We start from the raw sequence: 10,796 nt of genomic DNA on the forward strand, positions 1-10,796 counted from the left end.
CCCGATTTTCCAGGTGTTGTGTGTCTCAGTTCCCCTGGCTAGGAAAACGGATCCAAACGGATCCCCTTCCCCCTTGCGCTTCCAGGTGAGGCGATGCCTCAGCTCTCGCTGGTCAGGCTGCAGCAGCTGACCAGCACCGATTGTCCGGCACTCCCTAGTGAGATGACCCCAGTACCTCAGTTGAAAATGCAGAAATCACCGGTCTTCTGTGTCGCTCGCGCTGGGAGTTGGAGACTGGAGCTGTTCCTATTCGGCCATCTTGCTCCGCCCCCCCGCTATTTATTTATTTATTTATTTATTTAGAGACGAAGTCTCGCTCCGTCTCCTAGGCGAGTGCAGTGGCACCATCTCGGCTCACTGCAAGCTCCGCCTCCTAGGTTCAAGGGATTCCCCTGTCTCAGCCTCCGGAGTAGCGGGGACTACAGGTGCCAGCCACCACGCCCGGCTAATTTTTTGTATTTGTAGTAGAGACGCGGTTTCAGCATGTTAGCCAAGATGGTCTCTATCTCCTGACCTCATGATCCACCCGCCTCGGCCTCCGAAAGTGCTGGGATTACAAGAGTGAGCCATAGCACTCAGCCATTTATCTATTTATTTATTTGTTTGTTTGTTTGTTTGTTTGTTTGTTTGTTTAATAGAGATGGGGTCTCACTATTTTACTCAGGCTGGTCTCGAATTCCTGGGCACAAGCAGTCCTCCCTCCTCTGCCTCCCAGTGTGCTAGGGTTACAGGTGTGAGCCACTGCACCTGGTCAAGTTACCATATACATTTAATTCATATTCTTGTCATATCTGTTGTTTCAAATTACGAAACTTTTGGAATAAGGTGGAACTGTGAGAACTGGAATGAGGTCTTTAGATGAATTTAGATACCATGAGTATAATTATGTGTAATGAGCTAGGCTTGGCTTATTTAGAAACAATGTAGTGACTGCTCCTCAGGGAGTTAACTTGCAAGGGAATGTCAGTTGATCTCACACTGCACCCAAATTGTTCCAATTGCCATCACATCCATATGCCAGCCCAGATCTCAACATATCCTCAGGGAGACAGGTGCAAAATTCTGCCTGAAAGAAGTATCATATGTCAATAATATTGTAGCATTATTGTAACTTGTAGCTGAGTATTATTTGTAGAAATTGATTTTTCATTTGTTACAACCATAAAAAAGAAACATATTTTAGATGAGGCAAAAATATCTATCTATAAGGGTGTATTAAAAACAACGTTCTCCATTCAAAGAATTCATTTGAGTACCTTTAGATGGTTTTGAAGATTACTCAAATGGTTGACTGAAATCTGGTCTACTTGAGATTAGAAGACCAGAAATTCCTTTTATATTCTAATAAAGAAAATGCAAACAATTAATAAAATAATATAAAATATTCATGTAAATTATCATAAAAGGGATCTTCTCATCTTAACTATATACTTCAGGAGAGCCTAAACAGATATTCTACAAGGTGACGAAAAGTAGATTGGAGAAGTTTGGAGAAGTGAATATTGTCATCCTTAAAATGGTCTGCAATGGCTAAACTCATAGTCTGTGAAAGATACTGGAAGAAAAATGTAATTTTTGAAGCAGCAGAAGCTAAAAGGCAACCTATGATTACCAGATACTTTTCTATGAAAATCAGCCATGCTGATTGGTTATCATATATATAATACACACACACACACACACACACATACACACACACACACACGAGCAAAAATCAGAGATGCTAAGTTTCTTGAGACAATTTTGATAATGGAGTCGATATACTATATATATATATACATATACACACACACACATGACTAAAGTCTTTAGACATATATATGTCGACAGTTATATATAATATATATATATGTGTGTATATACATATATATACACACATATAATTTTAAACTTAGTAAATAAGGTCCAGATATAACCCACTACAATAGAGAGACTAAAATCCTCTTCTGCAAACAGACGTGTATTAGTTCACAGACTCAAAGTACAGACCCAGGACTCGAAGAAAGATTGCAGGACAGTACACAAGGATATAATTCAGGCATTCCTTCTGTCATTTGCCAGTGGCACTCAGAATCATTTCCAAAGATATAATATATGGAGAAAAGTAATATACTGAGATGTTTGTATAGTTACTTGTCACTGGCTCTGAAGCATCATTAACGCTTGGATGCACAGAATGCTACTGCCATCCATGGGTTAGAGAGGGCCCGTGGAGTCCTGTGGTAAAAGCGATGTTTGCCAATTTCCATCACACAATGGACCTAGAATATCCATGGGTTCACCCTGTGCTTGTTTCACCAGCTCCTGAATCATAAAGTTGCCAGGCCAGTGGATCTCAATCTGATGCATGTTTCTGATTACAATAATTTAAAAAAATGATACTGAGATTTCATTGATGTATTTTTTTTAACCAGGTTGGGATTTGCGTTGATGAAGCAAAAGCAACAGTGTGTAGACCTGCTGGCAATTTAACATGAATAAAAACAGTGACACTGACAGTACTAGCAAGTCGTCATATTCTTCTCCATCTTGCATTTACAGCACACACATACATACACACACACACACACACACACACACACACAAATGACAGCTTTACTTTAGAATGTTCTAATGAAGTAGCACAGATTGTTATTTTATTAACTCCTTAACATATGTGACAAAATTTGAGACGGTGTTAAAAAGTATTTTTGCTGAATATCAATGTTCACTAATTTCCTAGAGAAAAAGCACTTATGCCCCTCTTTCAGTTACAAGCTGAACTAACTACTTATTTCGTGGAAAAAGGTTTTCACTTGAAAGAATTGCTGGAACAAAATTATAGTAGCCATGATTTAGGCACTGGGCAGATATTTCCTTGAAAATAAATAAAGCAAGTTTGTCTTTTCAAAAAACGGAGAGCTTTTGTTGCCAATGATAACATTCTAGCTTTCAAGTGGAAAATTAGAATTTCATAAAGCTTGTATCTGCCACCGTGAGCTTGACAATTTCCCCACACTTCAAGGCTTTTCAAATAAGATTTATGGTATTATTTATGAATGGATATTTGATGTTGCATAATAAAATGTGTCAGAATTGGAATGTTTTGCACAACACCATGAATTAATATTTTCCAAATGATCAGTGCACGATGTTACAAAATCATGCAGGCATAAAAGATCCATTCAAAGTTCAAATGGGCTAAGGAAAAAGAGTATGAATTTTATAAATAAGGTTGCAGGTTCCACATTGCAACTAACCTTTATAAAACTACCTCTTTTTAAGTTTTGTTGTAGTATTAAAGAAGTAGAGACACAATTATCTGAAAAAGCTATTAATGTATGCCTCCCTTTTCTAGTAACATGTCTGTGTAAGACCAGATAGTCTTCACATCATTTAACCCAATCAGCATGTAACTGATTATGAAAATTCAAGATCATTCTATTAGTCCAGATATTAAAGAGATATGGAAAATTGTAAAACAATGTTGCTCTCACTATTTTAGGCAATTATAGTCAGATTTTCAAAAAAAATGCATGATAAGCTTCTTGTAATGGCTTACTATTGTTTATTTTCAGTGAATTGACAAATACATATTTAATTTTTTTTGTTTTAATGTCTAACACAATGAATATCAATAGATTTTACCCATATAAACAAAATTTCTTTGGAATCCTCAGTAGCTTTTATAGAGTGTAAAGTGACTATAGGCCAAAAATGTTTGAACCATTCTACATAGATTCAGCAATAAAAGTTTTGCTTTTTTTTAACTTTTAAGTTCAGGGGTACATGTATAGGTTTGGCATATAGGTAAATTTGTGTCATGAGGGTCGTTGCTCAGATTATTTCATCACCCAGGTATTAAGTTCAGTATCCGTTAGCTATTTTTCCTGATCTCCATCCTCCCACCCTCTGCCCTCTGGTAGGCCCCATTGTATGTTGTTCCCCTCTATATGTCTATGTGTTCTCATCATTTAGCTCCCACTTATAAGTGATAACATGAGGTATTTGAATTAGCAAATAAGATAAATAGTAACTTCCTGCATTAGCTTGCTTGGGATAATGGCCTCCAGCTCCATCCATGTCCCTGCAGAGGACATGCTCTCATTCTTTTTATGGCTAAGTAGTATTCCATGGTGTATATGTACCACATTTTCTTTATCCAGTCTATCACTGATGGGCATTTATGTTGGTTCCATATGTTTGCTATCGTGAATAGTGCTGCAGTGAACATACATGTGGATGTGTTTTTGTAATAGAATGATTTATATGCTTTCTGGTATATACCCAGTAAAGGGATTACTGTGTTGAATGGTATTTCTGTCTCTAGGTCTCTGGGGAATCGCCATACTGTCTTCCACAGTGGTAGGACTAATTTACACTGCCACCAACAACGTAAAGGTGTTCCTTTTTCTCCACAAAATCGCCACCATCTGTTAGTTTTTGACTTTTTAGTAATAGTCATTCTGACTTGTGTGAGATGGTATCTCATTGTGGTTTTTATTTGCATTTCCTTAATGACAAATCATGTTGAGCTTTTTATATGTGATTGTTGGTCGCATACATTTCTTCTTTTGAGAAATGTCTGTTCGTGTCCTTTGCCCACTTTTTAATGGGATTTTTTTCTTGTAAATTTGTTTAAGTTCCTTATAGATGCTGAATATTAGACTTTTGTCAGATGTATAGTTTGAAAAATTTTTCTCCCATTCTGTAGGTTTTCTGTTCACTCTGTTGATAGTTTCTTTTTCTGTGCAGAAGTTCTTTGGTTTAACTAGATCACATTTGTCATTTTTTGCTTTTGTTGCAATTGCTTTTGGCATCTTCATCATGAAATCTCTGCCCATGCCTGTGTCCTGAATGCATTGCCTAGCTTTTCTGCTAGAGTTTGTATAGTTTAGGGTTTTACACTTAAGTCTTTAATCCATCTTGATTTGATTTTTTATCTGGTGTAAGGAAGAGATCAAGTTTTTTGAAACTGACCTTCTATGCTAAATAAAAAATTCAAACTAATAATGCCAGTAAATCTTATCAGCTTTATTTTCAAATTAGCTCTAGAACTCAACCCTTTCTTACCATCACCACTGATACATCTCAGGTGTAAGTCTCTGTCATCTCTTATCTAGATTTATGATTTTCCTGAATGATCATCCTCAACTTACTGTTCTTTTTAGTAATTTAATAATCATAGGAGGTGAGTTTATTGTTAAAATATATCAGGTAAAGTTCTGGTTGTTCAAATTTCCAGTTATTTTATTTATGTGGGAATGGCATTTAGAGTATTAGATTAAGGAGCAGTAAATATAAGACTCAAATGGGTAAAATTCCTTACAAATATGTACTGTTCTAGAAACCAAGATTAAGTATTTTGACTCGAGTTCCCTGGAGTGTAACTCAAGAAGAGTCTGTTAGGTTGTGTAGTCAGCGCCTAAACTAAATATTGGACTACATTTAATAACTTTGAAATTACTGAATTTTCTAGGTCTACTATAGAGAGGAAAATCTTAGGTTGTAGAAAACAGGTTTCTGAGATCAAATCTATTATGTGTAAACTGCTTGGTGAATTCTACAAATTACTAGAGGATGTTCCATTATCTAGGCTGAGTGGGCACCAGCAACTTTGAAGGCTTTTGTAGTGCTTCACCTTTGTAGGTCAGAGACAATGTGTGAGATCCTGGGATGGAATTATATTCCATTATCTCAGTAGAAATGATGTGATGCTCCTGGAGGAATAGAAGGTGATTTGTGTTAACTGTCTGATATTACATGAGCACAAGAATCACAGTAAGCCATAGGGTTAAAATAGTCGCAAAGTACTATTTAATGAGTGATCTCCAGTAATGGCTAACTAATTACAGGGTCTCTAAAAATAAACGTATACCAGGTTAAGGTGTTACTTGACATACATCAAAGGAAAAATTTAAGAAGCATAGTTCATGATAGAGGGAATTTATGTCTTTAACACAGTTTTTAGCACTAAACTGGTTTCCAGACCTGGAGTTCCTTGATTGAAGAAGAGACTGTGTCTTTTCAAGGAAAGACCCTGCTTCATAGTTACAAGTGTATTCCGTAGATATTCCTTTAGTTATCCTCCATTTTCTGGGTGAGAGTAGACTTGGAAAACATTAATGGCTATATTTGTATTAGACATTAACTCTGAGCATACACTAACCATTAGAGACTCAAAATGCCACTGAGGTTCAGGAGTGACAATGGAGACTTGAAGAAATCATAGATTAAATAGAGAGCTCAAGTCCATCTAACACTACTTCTAGTGGAATTATGAACCCATTAATAGTTGCTGGACTCACGTGAGGGCTCCTATGGTGGTAAAGGCTTAATAGAACCCCCAGTAACCTCCCACCCTCACTTTAAATTAAAGGTATTGGTTTAACTCCTTTTGGAGGAAGCATCAAAGATTAATGCCACTGTGAAAATTCTGAGAGACGAAGAGGTGATGACTCCCATCTTAGCCCCATTGCCCAGAGAAAGTAATTTGTGGGGCAGAGAACAATAACAAATTATTAGAACTATAATTATATGGTGATGCCAATCAGCTGCAATTCAAGATCTGTTACCTGTTTTTGAGTAAATCTACAAACGCTTAGAGAATATAGCTACTAACTCACTAATAAATGAGATCTGAAGCAGGATGCATTTGTAGAATGAGCAATAACATTTATTACCTTATCTCTCTTTGTCACATTATAGTCCAGAGGAATTTTATTAATCTTGTTAGTTGTCTTAGATTAGAATTTTCCAAAAGCAACCAAAAATTTGAGTGTAGTGTTTATTTGCACATTATTCCAGGAAACAACAAAAAAAAAATGGGGCGGGTCATCAACAATATCTTATCCAATATCAAAAAATAATCACACTGGACCTTTAATTTATAATATTATAATAATTAGACCTATCTTAGTCTTATATTTAAAAAGTCTTAAAACTTAATTAAGTTGTAAACAACTATATTGCTTATAGTTCTAGAGGATGAGAAGTTCAGATTTGGTATCTGGAATAGGGCCTCTTCCCCATAAATAGCATTTCTAATTGTGTCTTCACTTGGTGGAAGAGGAAAATAACCTCCTTTGAACTTTTTTATTATAAGGGTGCTAATCCCATTTATGAGGGCTCTCCCCTCATGACTTAATGACCTCCTAAATTGTGCCACCTCTTAATATTATCAAATTGGGGATTAGGTTTCCACATATGAATTCTGGGAGAACACAAACATTCAGACCATAGAAGGACTTTATGAGCAGAAAAATAGCAATCACACTTTAACATTTATGAGTATTATGCATATAGAGATTGGAAAATAAGTGCTTATCATTGAAGTATTTAAAGCTAGAGTAGTCTGTTGCATTTCAGGAAATCCTTTCTAAAACTGAGAGATAAATTACTATGCTTTGCATTGCCCATTGTGAATAAAGAGACACACTATTTGGTTGTAGTGTTTGCTCTATGGAATTCCTTTTAAGTCTCAGTAGGAAAAGAATGGTAGAGATCCCTAAAGATTTGACATAAGGCTATACTGTTTTCTGCCATTTAAAGACTAGTCAGTCTGAGTCCTGACTAGGTACTTAGCAATGGTAAAAATGGAATTACTGACCATAGGACATCAAATGAATCTCTGACTGGAATGCCTAGTCATGAACCTGATGTGTTTGATACATGAAACCATAAAATGAGATTTGTATAACAATATTCCAATAAAAAAGTGCATGTGATGTATCCACCAAATAAACCCAGCAGATATGGAGGGCATGAATAAATTGCAGGCCTATGGCAAAGGCTCTCATTGCTTTACTGTCTCTTCTTCAGCTGAACTTTGTGGAGAATACCCTATGACTAATGGAGAAGGAAATGCAAGGATTTGGTTGATAGAGATCCATAGCATGGCAGCACCACTTTGAAGAGAACAATTATAATACAGTTATAGCCAGGGATGACTCTGAAAGATGGCAGGAAACAGGAATTTTGACAGCAGGCAGAATTGTAGGTTTTAAATGTAATTTTTCATTGTGTTACTGATGATCTGAGATACAGATTTACACTCACTCATGAGCAATGGCAAATGGGTTGGTCAGGTCATCAGATTCTTAGGAAGAAAAAAATTAGAATATTAATGACAAGAAATTTTAGGTGTATATTATATAGTTACACTTCTTGGGCTAGGCCAAGATAGTTCTGCATTGTTTAGATGCCTACTAGAGAGCATCAACAATCTAAAAGACTGACTGTTCAGGTAGAAGAGATGATATTGGATGTTTGTTACATTTGTCAGTTAGTGTTTTCACAAATGCCCTCAATTTTGTACAATGGGCCCACATAAAAGTCACTATTTTTGTTACAGTGATGTGTAGACATAGAAAATGGTCTTACCATCACAACAGTTTATTAGACAACAACAGAAACCACATAGAAGTTTTAATACAGTAGCATCACCTGTAGAAATTCGCAATTATCTGATGCCAGGTTGATAACACTGAAGTTTTCCCTTTATGGAGAGAGCTTTGCTTTGTCCTCACTGGGACATATATTCTACGTTAGTATTTGCCTTCTCTGGCCAAAGCCTGCCTGTCAGCACCTCTATTTGTGGCTTTATGGACAGATAGATATTCCACACAACATCACTTCTAACCAGGGGAAATTTTATTACAATTTAAATGTAGCAAAAAAGGTATTCCTTAGTTATGCACAGGCATTTCTGCATTTTATATCACATGCAAGCAGCTGATTTGATAAAATGATTATGTAAACTCCTACGGGCTCAATTATGTTGATGACTGGGAGACAAATGTAAGTTTGAGTTGCTGTCCTGCAGAATGTGCTATGTGCCTTTAGCGCTAATTATATGGTGTATTCTTTTCCACATCAAGATGCATCAGCTGGGATATGTATGTGGGAGTGGTCATTCTCACTATTGTACTTCACAACCAATCAAAAAACTATTTAGAAATGTCAACTAAAGCTAAACATATCTTTAATTCCATTCCTAGTTATTTACCCAACAGAATTGCACAAGGTAACAAGCAAATATTCATTAGAATATTTTTGGCATCATTGTATGTAATACACAAGTGGACCTCAAGGATAGATATCTGAAGTTTATTCTGAATAAAAAGGTATGCCCATGTCAAACTCTAGAAAATTTTCAAAGAAAACATTCATCTCAATAGTTTAAACTTTAAATCTCACTGTTAGACTATAATATCTGCACAGGACATACGTTTTACAAACTCTGCAATAACTTTTTCAATGGAAAATCATGATTTTGTTGCAGTTATAGTTCACTTCATTAATTTGTTAGGCACAAACTTTGTTTACATTAAATACAAACAATAAACCATTTTTTACTCACTATTTTGCACTTACATCTTGTATATTACTACAACCTCAAAAATTAGAAGTGACTCAGATTCCTATTCAGCTTTTGAAATGTGCAGAAATAGGCTGTTAGTGGTTAAAAAGATGAAGCATGAAAACTAGATTAGGTAGAAGATAAATTGAAAAAAAAAAAGATACTTGTGGATAAGGCAATTATACATTAATTGGTTGGAGGGCCTAATGCAACCCAAGAATATTGTCATCAAATAGTGAGATACAACAGTGAGGAAAGAAGATAATCTTGGGGTTTTAACCAAGGTCCAGGGGCATAGATTGGAATTTGTACCATGTGCTATTATTGCCTCAGACAAAATCTTTATTCTTTTTTTAACCTTCATTTTAAGTTTAGTGGTACATGTGCAGGTTTGTTATATAGGTAAACTTGTATCATGGTGGTTTGCTGGATGGATTATTTTGTCACCCAGGGTTTAAGCCTAGTACCCATTAGTTATATTTTTCCTGATCTTTTATTGATCTCTACACATTGAAGGCTACTTTCTTTGAACCCTTGTCACCATGTGACTTAGAGTCTTATTTTGTCCTGCAATGCACACCTGCCCTGTGTATAGGGTAAGCTAGAAATACCTCAGTTAATCTCTGGAAGCATCCTTCAATCAATGATATTCATGATGTTGGTAAATAAATACCATAGCTTTTTCATCCCCTATTTGATTTGTCATAACTCAGAAATATGTAAAATTGTCTTGCGACATTTTCTAAAGGAATTAAGCTGCAGCCACATACAGTATAAGAACAATTAATGAAAAAAATTTTGTTGTATTTTTTCCATTTTCTGCCTTACTCATTTCTTTGTATTTCCTAAAATTACTTCCTAAAAAGCCATTCAGACCTAAATCTTTGTCTCACTTTCTGCTTCTAAGGAATTCCAAACTAGTATAGAGGTTTTCTCAAAGAATGATGGTGAAGATAATTAGGAATGAGAATGTCAAAGCATTTAAAGCCAAGAATATTCATTAGGTAAACTGTAATAATTTTGAGGTTATTTTGAATGACTACAAGAGCCAAGATGAGGAAGAAACTGGTGAGTCTGATAGCAAAGTCTGGATTTTTATTTTATTTATTTATTTATTTACTTATTTATTTATTTATTTTTGAGACGCAGTCTGGCTCTGTCGCCCAGGCTGGAGTGCTGCGCACAGTCTCGGCTCAATGCAAGCTCCGCCTCCTGGGTTCATGCCATTCTCCTGCCTCAGCCTCCCAAGTAGCTGGGACTACAGGCGGCCGCCACCATGCCCAGCTAATTTTTTGTATTTTTGGTAGTGACGGGATTTCACCGTATTAGTCAGGATAGTCTCCATCTCCTGACCTCGTGAGTCGCCCGCCTCGGCTTCCCAAAGTGCTGGAATTACAGGCGTGAGCCACCGCGCCCGGCCGATATTTTTATTTATAAGAGTAAATAATAATAATAA

The sequence above is a fragment of the Rhinopithecus bieti genome, unplaced genomic scaffold, assembly GCF_001698545.2.
Source record: "Rhinopithecus bieti isolate Rb0 unplaced genomic scaffold, ASM169854v2 scaffold_23096, whole genome shotgun sequence".
NCBI lineage: Eukaryota > Metazoa > Chordata > Mammalia > Primates > Cercopithecidae > Rhinopithecus > Rhinopithecus bieti.